The 19,813-nt window shown below is 44.9% G+C and overlaps 1 protein-coding gene across 8 annotated transcripts in view; it reads right to left on the reverse strand.

Annotated features, from left to right (window-relative positions):
* AGPAT4 (1-acylglycerol-3-phosphate O-acyltransferase 4) overlaps positions 1-19,813 on the reverse strand; it is a 59,781-nt gene that overhangs the window by 37,384 nt on the left and 2,584 nt on the right. The window contains exon 1 of one of the 8 annotated variants that reach the window (XM_081000714.1): positions 1,825-1,893. The exons of the other annotated variants lie outside the window; for them this stretch is intronic. The gene's annotated coding sequence lies outside the window, so the exon portion shown is untranslated. Of the gene's footprint in view, positions 1-1,824; positions 1,894-19,813 lie in introns of those variants that run through there. 8 annotated transcript variants of the gene reach the window in all.

Below are 19,813 nucleotides of genomic sequence, written 5' to 3' on the forward strand. Positions count from 1 at the left end.
CTGTCATAAGACCATAGATTCAAAAAAATGTTCAACTTGTAAAGAAAAAAAAGTAAAAATAGACACTTTTTAAATAAATAGCAAACTACTTAAGCAGACCAGTTTTAATAGCAGACTACTAAAAGTTGCATTTATATATCCATAATAACACCTTACATCCCATTGAGAAGATGAAGTTTTGGCAAACCTCACAGGAAAAGCCTGTGGATGTCTAACTGCCGATTTTTAATAGTTGTTAAGTGATGGAGGTGTGGCATGACCGCTTTCAGGTATTTTAATGTCAGATTTAATGTCCATCACACACAACTCTGACCCAAAGAACAGCCAACCCCTGCACTATCCACTTTAGGTGACAGGTGAAGATTCTCTTCCATGAATGCTCACACAACAATAAATAAGTAGCTTTGCCACTTTTGTTACATTTTACAAAAAATGCTGAAGTATAAAAACACCTAATGATTTTTTTAAAAAACCCCCCCACACAATAAGATCAGTTTATAAATGTCCATAAAACGTAATTTTATCCTTGCCATAGTTGGAATCTTTCACACATTTGCACCGATGGGTCAATACAAAAAGGGGGAAGGATGACGGGGGGCTTCCAAGCATTTTCGAGATCAAAACCTTTCAGTGACAAACTAGGGTCTTATGGAGGTTTAAACAGATCCAAGCAACAAATAGCAGCAGCAGCAGTAACTCACACTCTTAGAAATAAAGCTACTTACAAGAGAGAGTATCCTTCTCTCCTTGTTTGTACATGTCAGAAGCAAATATTATTCTGTAGAACTGCAGTGCCCAATGAACCTAAACATCTGCTCCAACAGCTGTGTCATCACCTTAGTCTAACTCTGGGAGAGGGTTAGTGGTCCAGCAGTTGTCAAGGGACTGCAACTCCCATCATGTCTGATCAGGGGCCGGCGGTCTGGGGCTGAGTAGAGTCGGGAGTGCAACAAAATTTGGGCAGCCGCAGGTTCTCCAACCCTGGTCTTAAGCAGCACTAGCAAACATTCTTGACAGAGGCAAGGAAAGCCCCTTCATTCAGGCACAACTTGACACACAGTTGAGCAGCAATTCCCACCAGCCATTTCCTCCCTTGGCTGTAAAATGTGGAAGCAACGATCTGGGGAGAGACAGGCTGCGTCTCCTTGAGCACCCTGTTGCATTTCATCAGCCAAAGCTCATTATTTTAGGCAACCACCACCTCCCGTTGGTGGATGGCAAAGCAACTTCAGCAAAGCGGCCGTCCATAGAATGTCACAAATGTCTGGTTTCCTGGGCAACCCCGTTCCCTCCCCCACCTACCTCCTCGCCGAACGTGAGAAGGCAACCAACGCGTGTCCAACCCAGACACAAACACACCCATCAGAAACACACAAGGGACCTTGCCGGGTGTCATTCTGAAGTCTATATGGTGACGATGGTCAGGTGTTTCCATGGAAACGGGGAAGAAGGGAAGCTGGAGCCGAGCATGCTGCACGCGCACAAGGGAGCCAACATGTAGCAGGAAGATGCTCGCTGCCTCCAGCTGCCCGGCCCCCCCGCCCCACGCAATGAATGGAGATAAGGGGTGTTTGGGGGGGGACGCGGGAGAAGAGGAGGAAAATCCCACTAATGCGAGCGAGCTCTTTGCACGGACGCGGCCGGCTCCAAAGCACCCAAAGCCTCTCCCTCCTGAGACCTAAGCAAGAGACAGTTTCTGCATCGCCTGAGCAAAGCGACTTGCATTCACTGGAGAAGCTTCTGCGCTCAGAGATGACCAGGGCTGCCCCCCCCCTTCCCCTTCCCCAGAAAGAAGCTGCGAAGAAGAGTTGCCGGGACACGTACCTGGCGCAAGGCAGCCCTCGGCATCGGCGCGGGGCGAGAGCAAAGGCGGGACACGAGCGGCGAGGGGAAAAAAGGCAGGCTCCGCCCTCGGGGTGGGTCCCTTCGCAAAAGGAAAACAGGCTCCTTCGCTGACGCTCCTCTCGGTCACTTCCTTGCAAAGCGGCAGAAGGAGGCAGAGAGACAAAAAAGGGGGGCTGCTTCCCTCGGTCCTTCTCAAAGCCACGCCAGACAGACACAGGCAGACCCCCCTAATAAAATACACACTTGGCTTTCAGCTGTTGCAGAAGCCAGTCTCCTTGGTAGAGCATCTTTTCCTTCCCCTCTGCTAAGACGCACACGGCTCTTGCAGAAGGAGCCTCGTGTCCTGCCCAGAGGAGCGTGGCTTCCAAATTAGATCATTATTCATTGAAATGAAACATGGCCCGTGAGCATAACAAACGGGAAAATGCCCCCCCCCACTCAACACCTGGAAAGTTAATCAACAAAAGGAAACAGATTTAGAGTGCGACCATTTCTCAGAATGACAAATCTTTTTTGACTACTAGGAAGCTAAAAGTGCTAGCTGGTGTGTGGAAGCTTTTGGCTCTGGACACCAGATACAGCCCAAGGCCCCAAGCCAATGTATGGTCACTTGGAAGTAAGTCCTGCTGTGTTCAGTAGAGCTCACCCATAAATGTGTGCAAAAGATGGCCACATTAAAGGTAAAATCTTCAAGGGCCCCTGGTGGCTACACTATGAGGGACTATATTTTCTCCAGTGCCAATTAATATCTACATGAAGCTGCTGGGTATGGTCATTAGGAGTTTCAGGGTAAGGTGGCATCAGTCTGCTGATGACAGCTCTATTTATCCGTAACATCTGAATCAGGATAATAAAAATAATTTAAGACAAAACATCTGAATCAGGAGGGGCTGTGCATTGCAATCGCTGGACCTGATGGTGAAATGGATGAGGAAAAGCAAACTGAGCTTGAATCCTGGCAAGATGGAGGCACTGTAGGCGAGTACAGGGCTGACCCAAGACATTTTGGCACCTGAGGTGAACCACAAAATGCCCTCTTCCAGCGAAGAAGTAGTGAATGAAGAGCTACATCAGGAATAATGGGGGGGGGGGGGGGAGTAAAGATCTATCTTAGGAACAAAGGTGGGAGGAGACCAGCATTGCCTCCTATTCACCAAGAGGCAGCCTTGGGGGAGTTGCAGAGGAGGTGACAGATCCTGCCTCCAAGGAGCCTGCACTGGCACTGCAGGAGACAGTTGTGAAACTGCACCTAACTATAGAGTAATATGTTTGCTTGTTTTTATTTGTCATGGTTGGCAAATGTTTTGTTTGTCTTCTGTGGGTATTTTGCTGTCACTCTCAGGGCTATGAAACATACGCTAGGTTAATATATGCATATGCAGCAGTTCTTGTCAACAGATTGTCTGCAGTGTGGAGGGGGGGGCAATGCAGGGGGCCCAATCCACATACAGTGTCCTGGGTCCAGGAAATCCTGCTTGTATCCCTGGGTACTCTCCCTTCCCCACATGGCACAGAACACATGGTACGGCGAGAGCTGTCACAGATTCTAATAATGATACTCTAATTTAAAACTATGTAAGTAGCTTTATCTCCCATGGGGCCTAAGAGCTTGGCTTCTCAGACAATTCCCTCTCCACCATATATCCCATGGTGCCAGGGAATAATCTGAAGTCATGACACAGAGTTCTATTGCTGGAGCTGAATGTTCCAGTTTACTGCTCAAATTACAGGAGGGGTGGTTGTCGGCGGGCGCCAACCCTATTACATTTTGCAAATATATTTTTTAAAAAATTAAAAATTGTCCAGTAGCAGCTTAGAGACCAACTAAGTTTGTTCTTGGTATGAGCTTTCATGTGCAAAGTCTCTTGCTAATCCTTTTAGAAGGGAATGTTTGAGTTAAACTTGGAGGGGGTGCCCCCATTTCTCCCACACCCAATAATTCAAGCATTACCCTTGGTCTTGTAGTAACAGAAGGCACAAAAAACCTCACCCAAGTTTAAAGGGGGGGTAGTACCATAATAATCTGAGCTTTCTCAAGAGTAGTCAAGAGGAAAAGAGGCAATGCATGATGATGACCCGAGTATTGCTTCCATATCATATAGCATGCATGTACCCATTTCCCCATGCACTCACACAACAGGAAGCTGTGCCTGGCTATAGTTTCACATCTGTGGTATATGCTGCAAAAAAATGGCGCGCACACAGACATGTCATTTAATGACACATTGTACACGCTTTCCCCTACAATGGGAGAGACAACTATCTGGAATATTATGTCACATGAAGTACGCATTGGGTGACAAAACTCATTTTAAGCTTTCAAATGAAACAAAGCACACAGAATAAATTAATGAAAAACAGCAATAATGGACAGCAAACTTAGGATGTATTTGAGAGACAGTGGCAGAGGAAGGGGGGGTACAGTCCACCCTGGGTGTCATCACTGGGTGACAAAATGACAAAAATATTAGTTTTTTTAAAAATGGGGCTCACAAAACTTTTTAGTTCTGTCAACAAACGTAATGAAATGCGACTGGCATGGGGTGCCACACCGCGCGGGCCGGCACTTACCGTGGGGCCTGCAGCGTGCCTGAGCCACGCATCTCTCCTGGGAGTGTTGTGGTGGCTTGGGTGCCTCCAGGCTTCATGCTGCCCGAAACGGCAGCGTGGGACTTGTGTCTGCCCACCACCTCTCCCTCAGCCACCCTACAGCTGAGGGGAAGGCGGTGGAGAGGCTCCATGCAGTGTGCCCCGCCCCCATGGGCAGCTTGCCCCGCCCCTGGCTGCAGGACGCATGCCGCACCCAGCACCCGAGTGGCTAGCTACAGCGCTGTCAAGAGAGACGAAGAAAGAAAATGGGCAAGACCGATGGTTGAGCCTGGGTTCAGTTCAGCAGTACATGTACCTCAATCAAACTGCAAGGATGGAAGGGACACACCAATAGCCCTCTTTCTATATTACACTTTTCTTCACTCATACACACTGTTAACACAACATATGTACCAAAATGAATTTTTACAAAAAGAAGTCTAGCAGTTCAACATACAAATCAAGCTATATGGAAGAAGCCAGAAATACACAAGATAAATATGAGGAAAGACTTAGCTTTCAGTTTCACAATAATAAATTCAAAGCTCTTCTTCTGAAAAAATAATTCAGCGCCACTTCACTTTTCAACAGAACACTCGATCATCCCACTTATAATAGTGAAACATGACAATCTGTTAACTTTTGATGGAGATATCTTTGAGCACACCACTGTGAAACAATCCTGACACCACGTTTTGGTTTCAGTCAATTGCAATTTGGGAAAGAAGTCAATTTGTGTCTTTCTGCTGCTAACATTTGCCAAAGGCTCTCTCAAAAAACCCAGATATGGAATGATAACAGCACTCCAAGTTGAAAACCGCACAGGCTATACTCACCCCATTCTTCCTATGGCTTCCACAGTTGGCCACTAACTCTAGGTAACAATTATTTCCTGCAAGACAGTCATGGTACTTCCACACTATACATTTACTGTGTGACCACTGTGTGTTTACTCACGTTTTACAGAGCACATTGTAAACATTGCTCCCCACCTTATGCTTTCCCTGTAGTTCTTCCCCTTTTTCTCAGACCTCAAAAGATCTATGGTTTACCATTTCTGCCCCTCACCCACCTTTTGAATGGAAATGCAATCTCCTCCTTTCACAATGTTACCCAGCATCATTCAGTAAAGTGGAATATTGGAAGATCCAGGACGCACAAAATGAAGTTGTTGATTACACAACACAGAGCTCATCTCTGGAATTTGACACAAGATGCCTTGATGGTCACCAACAGGAATGTTTTTTTTAAATGAATTAGACAAATTCAAGTAGGATAAGGCTATTAATGGCTTCTAGCCACAAGGGCTATGCACTGCCTCCAGTATCGGAGACAGAAGGGCTCTGAATACAAGTTGTTGGGAGTGCAAGTAGGGAGCATGCTATCTCATTCAAGTGCTGCTTGAAGGCTTCCCATGGGCATCTGGTTGGCTGCTGTGAGAACAGGATGCTGGAGTACATTGGTCTTTGGCCTGATCAAGCAAGGCTCTTCTCATATTCTTCTTAAGAATTGGGACAACTGACAGGAGGAGTGGCCTAATGATGACATGGTTAATGAAGCCCTACCATTTCCTGTTTGCAGTGCCACGCTGCAATCTTAATTCCTCTATTACTTTTCAATTAGAGGTTGCCAGTTTTGAGGGGCTCCTCATGGAAGCAGCAGTTGGGGAGCACTTCACAAGCTGTGTGTGGGCTTTACATCTTCCTTTGGCAATTGCTCTCCGCCCCACCGCGCCCCACCATACAGCTTCCCAGAAGAGGCCTGCATAGTAGAACAGCAAATTCTCAACAACATTAAAGATCCTAACATGAAAGCATAAAAACTTAAGAGCAGCCCTCCTGGATCAGGCCAGGAACCCATCTAGTTCAGCATCCTGCTCTTACAGAGGCCAACCAGATGTCACAAGCAGGATCTGAGCATTCTCCTTCCTGCAGTTTGTAGTGCTAGTCAGATCCACTACTCAAGGCTCCATGTTATATATACTTGCAGCAGGGTGCCCTTAAGTACAAACAAGGAAGAATGAATGAAGCTTTGTACTTTCTGAAGGTCATGGTAGAACTCCACCTGATCACATTCTGCACTTTGCTTTTTATCTATAAATTAACCATATCTCACTCCTTCCTAAAGCTCTGCAGTAACAACAGCAAGATATGCCATAAAATAGCAATACTTGTGCTATGTCCTTAAATGCCTTATTTCATAGTGCAACCCTGTGCATGCCTACTCAAAAGTAAGTCCCACTGGGTTTACTGGGACTAACTCCCAGGCATGTGGGCATAGGATTGCAGCCTCCATTTCCCATATTGTCGCGGAAGAATCACTGAACGCAAGTGACCTTCATTTTTCTTGCCTAGAAGGCGGGTTGATTCAGAAAGACATCACTAGACACTCATATTTACAATGACCCAGGGACAAATTCATCTGCGGATATGACAGCTTGCTTTAAAAGCTTCCTCAAAGATATAGTCACCTGCATAATGACCCATTTATACTTTCTGGACTTGTGTGGCTGTGTTCTTAGCTGCTTCTGGCAGTCTTTCCTGAACATCTGCCAGAAATACTTCATTTAATAAGAGAAAGTGTAAAATATTTGCTCCCATAGTATCTGGACAGAACTGTTGGATGCCACATTGTGACAGTTAACACAGAATTTATAAGGGGAAATATTAAGGTTGAACAGAACATTTATGAATATTTCTTTTCATTTCCCTCTACATATCCCTGGAAAACACCCATGTGACAGAGATTTTCTTGTACAACATAGCAGCAACAGCAGAAGTGATAAAACTGAAAATCTCATTGGGTCATGCAGTTAGCAAATCCTCACAAGCATTGCTGAAATTTTTGGAAATTTGGAAGTCATTTGGGTGGTTGGGACTGGAATAGTTGTTTTCAATTTAAGGCAAGGGGTTAAGACAATAGAGCTGGATTCCTAGAATAAGCTATGTCACACCCCTCTTCTCCTATGAGAGAGAAGTGAAGTCTTCTCTTCATCTTCCCTCTCTCTCTTTGCCATGTAACTGACCAAGACAGACATGCCAAAGCAAGCTCCAGGCTTAGGGCATGTGTTTGAAGCTATCTTTCTATATTTCCCTCCCCCCAAAGGCACACTCCTCCATTGTCTCCCCAGACAGACAGATGCCAACAACCCAAGACTATTCTGCCTGTGGTTTCCTTGCTGCTGCTTGGATAAATGCATGAATCTGACCCTCGAAACATTTTGTAAGTAAAGAATTTTAAACTTACTTAACAATAAGTGGTCCATTCATTGTGAGAGGAATAGAAAGAGAGGAGCACTGTTTGCTAGCAGACTAAATGGGATAAAAGGATCTAATACCTATATTTCTAACACTGTACTGCTGCCTGACATTTGTGAGTTTAAACTCTGCTACTGAACGCTCTTTTCTGCTGGTGAGTGGGTTTAGTCCTGTATTTTGAATCAAAGCACTCTGAAAATTCTTTTGTTATCTACCTCACACACATGGGTCACAGGGATTCATATTTTTCCATAATAAATGTGTACAATTTAGTATATTTATGAATCATGTTTACCCAGAAAACCTACTCTGCTAAGCGGAGCTTATTCCCAGGTAAATGCACATAGGATTGCAGTCCCAAAAGCATAAATGCCTTAGTATGAAAGCTCTTTGAGTTTTGTAGCAGTGAGTGTGACACAGTCCTTTGAGGGGAGAAGTGAAAAGCTCAACTGCAAGGCAGAGGTGGCCAAATCAAATGGGCAGCCGATGGAAGACGCTTACCTTCTTGTATCTCTAAAGAAACCAGAATGATTAAAGGTCACCAGAAGGTGGTAAGCAGCAATTCTGTGTGTGTGTAGGCCCTGAACGCTCCATTCATGATGGCAGAAAAATGCATCTGGAAACAAGTGTTTTATATGTCTACCATAGACACAGGAATTGCCATTCTCCAATATTCTAAAATTGTCTTACATAAAGATCTGCATGCTACATACCTTCAGCAGAATATTGTCTTAAAAAACAACCTCACTAATTCCCCATGATTCCAATAGAAAAACAGGAAATTTGAGGCATTTTCTTTTTTGCTTATAGGTCGCAAGGGGGGAGGATCCAGAAAGAGCTATAGCTAAGACAAGCATGTAGAATGTAATTTGTAGCTTCTAATAGAGTTCTGCCACCACTCATAGCACCTTAAACTCATACCCTGCCAATGGTTTGTGCCCCTGACAGATTCCAGGCACAGGGGCTTCCATGCTTTGTGTTGAAGGGTAGAGGAGAGCCACAAAGGCTGGTAAAAGTCACCGTGAATCAAGAAGTGGAATGATGTGGGAACAACAACAGTGTAGGCAGTGGTTCAGCACATGGAGTTCAAGAAAGCAGGTCTGGGGCCATGAAAGAAGGAAATGCACAGCCAAAGGAAACATAAAAGTCTGAGAGCTGTAGGCCACAGGATTGCTATGTCGTAACAAGGATATTTTAGCTAGCTGTTTTCTGAAATAGTTTAATTCCTAGCCCTCAATTTACTATGAGCAAAGATTTCCAATGCAACCCCAGTATGTACACAACTTCAGGAACCAAAATAAATTTATTGAAAACCATAATACTGTATTTTAAAATCCCATAATCTTAATTCCATTTTGCAAGGAAGTAGGGAATGTAAGAGCTCCGACTCAATTCTGGAAGTATGAGGGTCACAGATCAGCTTGCTAGATGAAACGTAATAGTCTCTTACATAAGTAGCCATGAAAAGTACCTGTATGCAAAACAATAATAATACCTCGCTTGCAACACAGATTCATCACATTGACATTGTGGCTAGAGTCTGGATTACATTGATTAGATCTTTATGCATACCCCACCTTTTTCCCTGACGGGACTCAAAGTGATTTATAGATAAAAATAAGAACTGCTAAAAACAAAGAAAAAACAATCATTAAAAAAGAATTAAACATTGATAAATCTATACACACACACAAAATCTATTAAATCCATACCAGTAATTACAACCAGCCCTTTCATTAAAAGCAGTCCATTCCTAAAAGCCTGTTGAAACAAGAAGGTCTTCACCTGCTGGCAGAAGGACAAGGAGGGAGCCAGTCTAGTTTCTCTAGGGAAGGAATACCAAAGTCTGGGAGTGGCCACCAACAAGGCTCTCTCCTGCATCCAAGTGTGCCTGTGAGGGTGGTAGGACTGAGTGAAGGGCCTCCTTCTATTCAGTCCCCTCCTATGTTTGATACTCACCAAGGTCAGAGCCATAGCTCAGTAGAGCACCAGCTTTAGGTGCAGAAGGTCCCCCACTGAATCTCCTGCACCACTTGTGAAAGACCTATGCCTTAAACCCTGGCGACCCATTGTCCATCAGTGTGGACCAGCCTCTCTCCACCAGGAGCCCTCTGACTCCCATCAGCCACAGCCATTATAAACAGTGGTCAAGGATGAGAGGGGTTGGAGTGGAGCCCATCCGGAGAGCCATCTGTTCTTCTGTCATGGTTTAGCATTACAGAAATGAGCTAGCAAACTTCAGGCTTGCATGTTGCCCCTCCACAAATTGAATGGAAACTTTCATTTCCATTTTAGATGAACCTCAGTGCGAGAGTTTTCTTTCACTTCCTTTTTTCTCAACCTGAGGGTCCCAAGTTTCTCTAGAGTGCTTTTGCCCACCACTGGGGAAGCCAGCCCCTAGTCCTTACTGCCTTAATTCCCTATGGCTTCCCTTGCTATATCTTGTATGAAGAGCCTGGCAATCTGCCACGCCAGCAGCTCCTTTGCAGGTTACAGCTTCACTCTGCTCATTGCCTCTGCATTCCATTTTCTCCCTCCCACTTACACAGCAACGCTGTCTCCACTGCACAAGCCCCTTTCACTCAGTTTGCTGTATCACCCGCACATTCATATCCTTTCCTCCACTCATGCACACACGCATCTTTGCTCACATTCTTCCATGAGGTTTTTCCATTACTCTCCCAAACTCACCCACTTGCTCACTCCATGTCTCTTTCATGCGTTCCCTCTCTTGCTGTCTTGGTCATATAATCGTCATATGTAATCTCCATTTCCTACCTGGGACTCTCCTCTTTTGTGTTAAGAGCTGCTGCTTTATGCCTCATGTTTTGTTGCCCCACCAGTGTTTATATTCACCCTCATCCTAGGATTCCTCCCCTCCACCACTTCTCCGCACAAGTTACAGTGCTTCAAAAACAGTTTAACATTGCATTCAAAACCCTAAACTGTGGTTAACAAAAACAAATCAGATTCATAAACTAACCACAACAGCTTGTCTTTGTTTCAGTATCATCATGACGGAGCCAGCCGTCACAAATGGCGCAGTTTAGCATAAAATAAAGACACAGAGAGCCAGCAATATTTTCAGGATGGTATGAGCAGCTCCTTTCGAACTTCTCTTCTTTCCCGTAACTTTTATTATCCTGTGTTCTCTCCTCTCGCATGGCCGTTTGCCAAAGTCTCACATTACCTACATCCGGTCATGGCTTAAACCCACCCATCGCCATATAGGGTTATTACTTAATACACTGCAAGGCACGGACATGCAGTCACCGAGGTCAGCGAGGCACCAGGAGGCGCTACAAGCCTTTTTCATGACTTCCTGGCTCCCACATGCCCTCTTTCTTTATTTTATATCAGAGTCATATATATCAGTACCAATACGGTTATATTGAGCGCGATAGGCGACTCTTGTGAGAACCATGCAGTACATATAGAAATTAAGGAAGGAATACATTGGATACAGCAACACAAAATACTATAATGATCACTAAAATCAATAAATGTCGAAGCCAACTTCCATCCGGAAGCCAAGAATATAAGAATTCTGATTCCAAACTGCATGGTAGGCTTCCTTTCTAGTTTATTAGCCATGCACTGGTGTCACTCCTATAGCACTGAGATTGGTCACTGTATGTTCCTGTAAGAGAACAAGAGCTATTAAAAGTGAAATTCAATGTATATTGACAGTTTGGATATATGCCCCATGATTCTTTCCCCTCTTTAATTTGAAAACAAATGGGGGCAGGCTCATGGAGGGTCAATTGTACTGGAGGCCAAAAAGTTTGCTTAGGGGATATAATATTAGTAAATTGAAAAGATCCATTGACAGGCACACCATGAAGCATTATGCCGGAATGACTGGCAAAAGGCGCCATGTGCATACACACCCAACATTTAGAAGCATGCAATAAACTGGCAAACATAATCATATCTTGTACAAAAATATTATCCCTCCATATCTTATGATAATTTTCTCCCCTAAAAGTCTTATTCAACAACGCTGTTCTTCTAGTTCGAAAGTGGCTGAGCCGTGGATACTGCCAGCCAGAGTAGGAAGCTGACAACAGCTGCTTGCCAGCCGATGAGGTGAAATATGGTGGTTTCAACTGGACTGGGTCGTCTGCTTCTCTTCCTTGTATAACGGTGCAGCAAAGGATGGCAAGGCAAATGGTTAGGAAGGCAAACACTGCCAGATGCAGCTCATGTGCAGCACCTCTAGGTGGCGCATGCAGAAAGGTTTCAATGCTTCACCCACAAAATGTTGACAAAGTGTAGGGGAGTTCCACATGCCTTTAGGCAGGACAACCCACTGATATCGCTGGGTGGGCTGCGAATTGTTATATACTGGCAATGTAAAAGCAAACCGTTCCCTGTCTGCTGGAGCCAGTGGGATGAAGATGGTTCAATGTGGCCGAAAGTCAATTGTTCAGAAATAAGCTGTTCAGAACCAAGCCGGTGCCGCTGCTGCTGATTTTTCTTTTGGTAGAGGCCACTATTCTACCCAAACTGGGGTATCGGTGATCCTGGTTTGCCACACTGGAAACAAGTTGTATCGGTGGCTACAGGCTGGTTTTCATTTAGCGCTGCTGCCAGCAGATGAGCCTTGTGGGTGGCTGTACCTACAAACTGACAAATGCGAAGCATGGCTGCTGTGTCTGTGGCAGGATTGTGTATTATCGGTCGTAACGCAACCTTACAATCCTCGTTGGCATTTTCAAGGGCCAATTGTTTGATAATTATTTGTTTGGCTTCAGGATTTTCAATTTGGCGACTCACTGCTGTAAGCAGCCTGTCCATAAAGGAAGAATATGATTCTCTTGCCTCTTGCCTGATTGAACCCCACCTTGATTGAATACTGGGTTCTGGGATTTTTCTCATTGCTTGTTTAGCAGCAAGAGCAGTGTCCCTCAATAAGATTTGCAGCAGTGTGGCTTGCACTGAAGCTTGAGCGAAGGGACCACGCCCCATCATGGCATCTGTGACGTCTGCGAGGGTAACATTTGGATTATTTCCTCTGACTTGTCGTAACAAGGCTGGAGCATAAGCACGGCAGGCAGTTTCCCATTCGTGGGCAAACAAAACACCAGCTGATGGGGGTAACACTGTATGGGCCAAAAGCTTGATGTCCTCTGGAACCAAGAGCTGGGCTAATGTGGCTTCTAAAAGCGCCTGCGTATATGGGGCTTGGAGTTCATCGGCCTTTACTGACTGTTGCAGCTCTTTCAAGATCTTAAAGTCAAATGGTTGGTGTTGGGCTTGGGTGCCTGCCGGGGCACCAGCAGGGGGCACAATAACAGGGAATGCCATAGTATCCTGAATAAAGGAACAGGCAAGGACTGCACGTTGAAAAGGGGTAGCTGGTTCTGCCGCTGAAAGAGCAGGGTCATTTCCAGCCAGACCACGGTATTTTTGCAGGATTGGGTCCTCTGGTGAGGAACTGTAGTCCGGAGGTTTGGGGTCTGGAGCTGCTGGCAAAGCAAGTATTGGAACAGATGCTAACACAGCAGGCTGGACTAAGGAAGCTGGAGGTTGTGTTGGCAATGCAGCCAGGGAGATATTTTTTGGTGATAAAGAGCCCATGGTGTAACGAACCTTGCACCATGCATTTAGAATCCGAAGACCAATGCTGGGGTGCCCATGAAAATGTGCCCCGATCTTGTCCCAATGTTTCAATTCCCAAGTCCCATCTGCAGGAAACCAGGGGGAATGCTCTTCGATGGCCAGAATGAGCTGTATCAAATCACCCTCCGGAACTTCCAATTTGTTGGAGGAGAGGAGAAATTTTTAGTCTTTTAAACATTTCTGTTGGGGAGTAGACAAAGAGCTGCCCATTTTTCTAAAATCGAGATAAAAGAGGGATCGAACTCACCGGGATCTTTTTAAGATGATTAGCGCTTGAAACCCTTGCCGGGCGTGGTGAGCCGATGATATCCGTTGCGTGGATCGAAAAACCTCACACAGTTTTCTTTTAAAAGCCTCAGACGTATTCTTTTATTCAGCCTCACACGGGGCACCACTTGACGGAGCCAGCCGTCACAAATGGCGCAGTTTAGCATAAAATAAAGACACAGAGAGCCAGCAATATTTTCAGGATGGTATGAGCAGCTCCTTTCGAACTTCTCTCCCATAACTTTTATTATCCTTTGTTCTCTCCTCTCGCATGGCCGTTTGCCAAAGTCTCACATTACCTACATCCGGTCATGGCTTAAACCCACCCATCACCATATAGGGTCATTACTTAATACACTGCAAGGCACGGACATGCAGTCACCGAGGTCAGCGAGGCACCAGGTGGCGCTACAAGCCTTTTTCATGACTTCCTGGCTCCCACATCATCACAAACAGCAGTTAATCTAAAACAGAAAAACCTTCCAAGCTCCTTGTGACCATGTCAAAGACAGAAAGGGAGTGCACAACCCAGCTTATTGCAACTCATTCTCATATGCGAAACTATGGTTTAGTGCTACATGCAAACAAGGTCAAAATGTAGTCCAACCAAGGCCAGTGCTGGCATGCATCACACTGAATAGACTTGCTTCAGGTGGCACTGGGGCAGGGGTAGAAGATAAAGGCAAGGCTTGGTTGGTGTCTGAATGGTGCAGCAATACCTCTGTGGGTTGGGGGCTGCAGTAGCATTTGGACTCCACCTTCAGGAAGCAAAATGTTTTTGGACTAGCACCAATTCCATTTCACAACCCCAGGGGTGTACACAAGCCTTTAGGGCATTGCAGCCTTCTCCCTGAACTGCAGACATCGAGTGGTGGGGAGGGTGGAAATGTAATATCCACTAAGCTCTCCTGTATAAGTCAAATAGGACAAAGCTCTATCCCAGAACACTAAGATTGTTTCCATGGTTGCTTTCTGCACTTCCTGGTTTAACATCAAAGCAGTGTTGAACAAAAGCAACAGGAAGTATTGCTTTTAACAAACAAATACAGAGCAGATTGCATTACCAATTCAGCAGCTATTTTGTCTACAGTTCAACCAGGCCACAACCAGCATATTCTGAAGGTGCAGTGCTTTGAGAAATGCAGAGATTATTTGAGGCATGCAGTTGCCCTCCCTAAAAGTAAACACCTGAGCAGCTGTGACCTGAAAGGCCTTTAAGTAAATTTCTCTAGTCACTTAAGGCAGCATAGCCAAACTTCAGCTAGAGTACAACCTGGCTCTTTGCAGTTGGTCACAGCTGCCCACTGAAGTTAATGGGCTAATGACTATGAGGGGCTTCTGCATAGGATGCTATGCATGTTCCATTAACTACACCGATTTAAAGATGCATTGCATCCCTGGAGTTCAAAAACTTGAAGTTCAAAAGGAGCCACAAAGGGCAGCTTGAATAGCCCTATGGAAGTTGCTCTGTTCCACTCCTTTAAACCTTGGGAATAATTTCACAGAAAGAACCCAAGAATGTTAAGGTCCTAAACTAAAGGAACAGGAATTTTACTCATTCTTAAGTTTAGACAATCCTTATTATCACATGACACATTATGTTATCTTGCCACCAATACCAATAATCAATAACAGTTCACACAAACACACAAAGTTTTGCAACAAAAATACCATAGAACAGGCATGTCCAACTAGGAGATTGCGATCTACCAGTAGATCCCTGCCTGATCCTAGTAGACCCTTATTGATTGTGGCATTAAATAAAGTTTACCAAAAGTTAACAAATAAAAGCTGAAGAACTCTGGGCAATCCTCCACAAAAAAAGGCTCAACAAATCTGGGCAATCCACGCTCCTCCTCCATCCAATGGCAATGGGTTGATCACTGCCAGTTCTTTTATACAGGGAGTAGATCAGTCTCTAGGGATGTACCTGCCCTAGAAGATACAGTATAAAGTGGAAGATTTATATAATCTAAATATTCCACTATCAGTCTGGTGAGTGACGGAAATAAATCGATTCATTCAATATTCCACTAGGGAAGATTACATCATCCTTGGTCTTAAGCAGCACTAGCAAACATTCTTGACAGTGGCAAGAAAAACTACTCCATTCTGGCACAACTTCACATAGGCAAGGAGCAATTCCCACCCTTGGCTCTAAAATGCTGAATCCACAATTACAAATCTGGGGAGAGGCAGGCTGCGTCTCCTTGAGCACCCTGTTGCATTTCATCAGCCAAAGCTCATTATTTTAGACAACCACCACCTCCCGTTGGTGGGTGGCAAAGCAACTTCAGCAAAGCGGCCGTCCATAGAATGTCACAAATGTCTGGTTTCCTGGGCAACCCTGTTCCCTCCCCCACCTACCTCCTCGCCGAACGTGAGAAGGCAACCAACGCGTGTCCAACCCAGACACAAACACACCCATCCGAAACACACAAGGGACCTTGCCGGGTGTCATTCTGAAGTCTATATGGTGACGATGGTCTGGTGTTTCCATGGAAACGGGGAAGAAGGGAAGCTGGAACCGAGCATGCTGCACGCGCACAAGGGAGCCAACATGTAGCAGGAAGATGCTCGCTGCCTCCAGCTGCCCGGCCCCCCCGCCCCACGCAATGAATGGAGATAAGGGGTGTTTGGGGGGGGGGGACGCGGGAGAAGAGAAGAAAAATCCCACTAATGCGAGCGAGCTCTTTGCACGGAAACGGCCGGCTCCAAAGCACCCAAACCCTCTCCCTCCTGAGACATAAGCAAGAGACTTGCATCCATTGGAGACGCTTCTGCGCTCAGAGATGACCAGGGCTGCCCCCCCCTTCCCCAGAAAGAAGCTGCGAAGAAGAGTTGCCGGGACACGTACCTGGCGCAAGGCAGCCCTCGGCATCGGCGCGGGGCGAGAGCAAAGGCGGGACACGAGCGGCGAGGGGAAGAAAGGCAGGCTCCGCCCTCGGGGTGGGTCCCTTCGCAAAAGGAAAACAGGCTCCTTCGCTGACGCTCCTCTCGGTTGCAAAGCGGCAGAAGGAGGGAGAGAGACAAAAAAGGGGGCTGCTTCCCTCGGTCCTTCTCAAAGCCCCGCCAAGCAGACACAGGCAGCCCCCCCCCCCGAAATACACACTTGGCTTTCAGCTGTTGCAGAAGCCAGTCTCCAGATAAAAGCCCTTGGTGGAGCATCTTTTCCTTCCCCTCTGCTAAGACGCACACGGCTCTTGCAGAAGGAGCCTCGTGTCCTGTCCAGAGGAGCGTGGCCTCCGAATTAGATCATTATTCATCACCTGGAAAGTTCATCAACAGCTGTGAGAGGTCAGCTCCATCAGGCCTTCTCTCCCCTCACCTGAGAGCAGCCACTCCATTAGGCTGCCTCAGAGGGAGAGAAAGGGAAGCAACGGGGCTCATTATATCAGCTTTGCTGGAAGCCCAGCTCCATCGGGCATGCCATGCCCCTGGAACTGTGCTACCTGGTCCACTGTTTAGAAATCTGTGATGGAGTTTTGATTTTCCCCATCCCTTTGCATCCCTCTTCCCTTATGTGTCAGGTAATTTTTCTTTCAAGATTATAAGCCTGTGGGTAGGGACTTTCTTATTTCGTTTGTATGCAAACCACTCTGGGAGCCTTTTTGGCCAAAAAGTGCAGTACAAATGTTCGAAATAAAAAGGAAAGATTTAGTGTGTTACCATTACTCAGAATGACAAAGGTATCTGATTACTTTCAGAGAGCTAAAAGTGCTAGCTGGTGCATGGAAGCTTTTGGCTCTGGACTCCCAATCCAATGTACGTTTACTTGGAAATATCTTATCCCAAATTCTATGTAATACCTACATGGAGCCATTGGAAGCAGTCATTAGGAGTTTCAGTATACTGAAAACAGCAAAAATATTTTGTAAAATAATCAATACTGGGCAAGGAATTGGGAATTATAGGATCGATGTCATAATGTAAATTTTCTGTTTTAGAGTCTTTCTCCGATACAATACATAGCAATTTCAAAATAACGGATCTGGTAAACCTCATCCATTAACATTTATATCTGCTTTTTATATAATAATAATAATAGTAAATCTTAAGAATGTCTAGTTGGCAACTAACTGTTTAGGTTTAATCGTTTAAGCTTTATTTTGATTGTACATGAATTTGTATTTAGGTGTATTTCACCTTTCTTATTAACCATATTGCTGATCAAAATGCAAGGAACCCACTTTAAAGAGATGGGTGCAGCTTCAAAGCTGGTTAGTAAACGGTTTGTTGACATCATAGGCTTCAGTGACATTACCAACACCCACGGGCATAGGCAGGATTTTTGTTATTGGGGTGAATAGGACAATGCTGAGGGGGCAGAAGCTCAGATAGTTGAATACTTTCAATGTTTTTCAATAATATTTGTGGAACTAGCTGCCCCCTGCCCCCCAGCCCCCCATTGACTATGCCCATGCCAACACCCCTTGAGACCATTGAGCCTCAGACAGTGGGGGTGCTGGAAACCTGGCCAGATGTGGCCATAAAGATGAGTTAGGTTTGGTGGACAGAAGTTGTACAGACTTTGAGGAACAGGTGGGGCTCAGAAATAAAGGTAGCTGCATGGAATAATAGTCATTTGTCCTATTTATTGCAATGAGCATACTTGATGCATAATGGGGAAAACTAGATTCTTCTTCTTGCCATTGTTTATATCCCCCCCCCCCCCAAAAAAAAATCAGGCCAGTTTACATAGACAGTAAAATACACAATACAATTCACAATAAAAAACCCTTAAAAAACCTAATAAAGGAAAAAGCCCTGTAAAAAAAAAAAAAATCAGAACAACTAAAACCAGGATAAAACACAGCAAGGGTGAACTTGATGCCAAAACAGAAGCACTCCATAGATTGTAATTAAAAAGCCTGGGAGAACAGGAAGCTCTTCACATGGATCCAACCCAATTTATTTATTCTCAAAATGCAAAAGCCCAGGAACATATAATGAAATTGACAACCAGCAGACTGAAAACAAGCAAAAGGAAGGACTTCTTTATAAACTGGATAATTGGGCGGCACTCCATTACCACAGGATATTGTAATGGCCTCTAGCAAAAAAAGACATTGAAAAGATGAATGCCTGCCAGATAAATATATCATGACTACTAGCTATAGCAGCTGAAAGAATAGCCAGAGTTTTCAAAGATGCTTCTGCCTAGCAGATGCTGGGGATTAATGGGATCAATATCACCATCATCATAATATCCTGTTTGTGAACATCCCTGAGTAATAATACGCCTGGCCACTATCAGAAGATAGAAATCTATATTCTTGCTATGGCTCATATGGCCTTTCCCCCTAATGTAAGTAAAATTACTCCAGTGTCAAAGCCAGTACTAAGCAACCAGATAATATGAAGACTAGACTCATGTCCAACATACTTGATTTGCTGCCACACTATATATACCCACCCACTGACCATTTGATTGCCAGATTAAATTCCTCACTTAGGTAGGAAGGAACCTTGAGCCAGTTACTGCATCACTCAGTCTAGCCTACTTCACAGAGGTGTTGTGAAAGTATGGGCAGAATAGAATGATATACAGTGGTACCTCTGGTTACGAACTTAATTCGTTCCGGAGGTCTGTTCTTAACCCGAAACCGTTCTTAACCTCAAGCGTGCTTTCGCTAATGGGGCCTCCTGCTGCTGTTGTGCCACCGGCACACGACTTCTGCTTGCATCCCGGGGCAAAGTTCGCTACCAAGAGCACCTACTTCCTGGTTAGCAGAGCTCTGTTACCCGAAGCGTTCATAAGGAGGACGGTACGTAACCCGAGGTTCCACTGTACTCTATCCTAAACTCATTGAAAGGAGGTTAGGATGGAATTAATAAATAATTGTATAGAATTATATTGAAACATGTGTCTCATTGGTTTTGAATGGTAATGTGTTACTTTAAAACTGTGTAAAACCAAACCAGTAATGATTACAAGATGGTTAATGATTTATATTAATTGCAGAACCTATACACTTTATCAGTTGAGCCATCTGAGAGGGCAAATGACCAAAATGCTAATGGTGGACTCTCAGGAGTGATGTGAAGCAAACATCCAGTGTATCTCTTATCTTTCAAGGTGGATGTGTTTTTCAAATAAAATAAAAAATTGAAATGTTTACATTTTGTTTCACTTACACTTCTGCACACAGACCTGCCTCTTCCTTCCTCACTCCAGCTCTGTCCTTTAGTATTTATCCTTCCCATACCTTTCCTAGCACAATCAGGTT

This window comes from Podarcis pityusensis (genome assembly GCF_964106645.2).
Source record: "Podarcis pityusensis genome assembly, chromosome: 3".
Lineage (NCBI taxonomy): Eukaryota > Metazoa > Chordata > Lepidosauria > Squamata > Lacertidae > Podarcis > Podarcis pityusensis.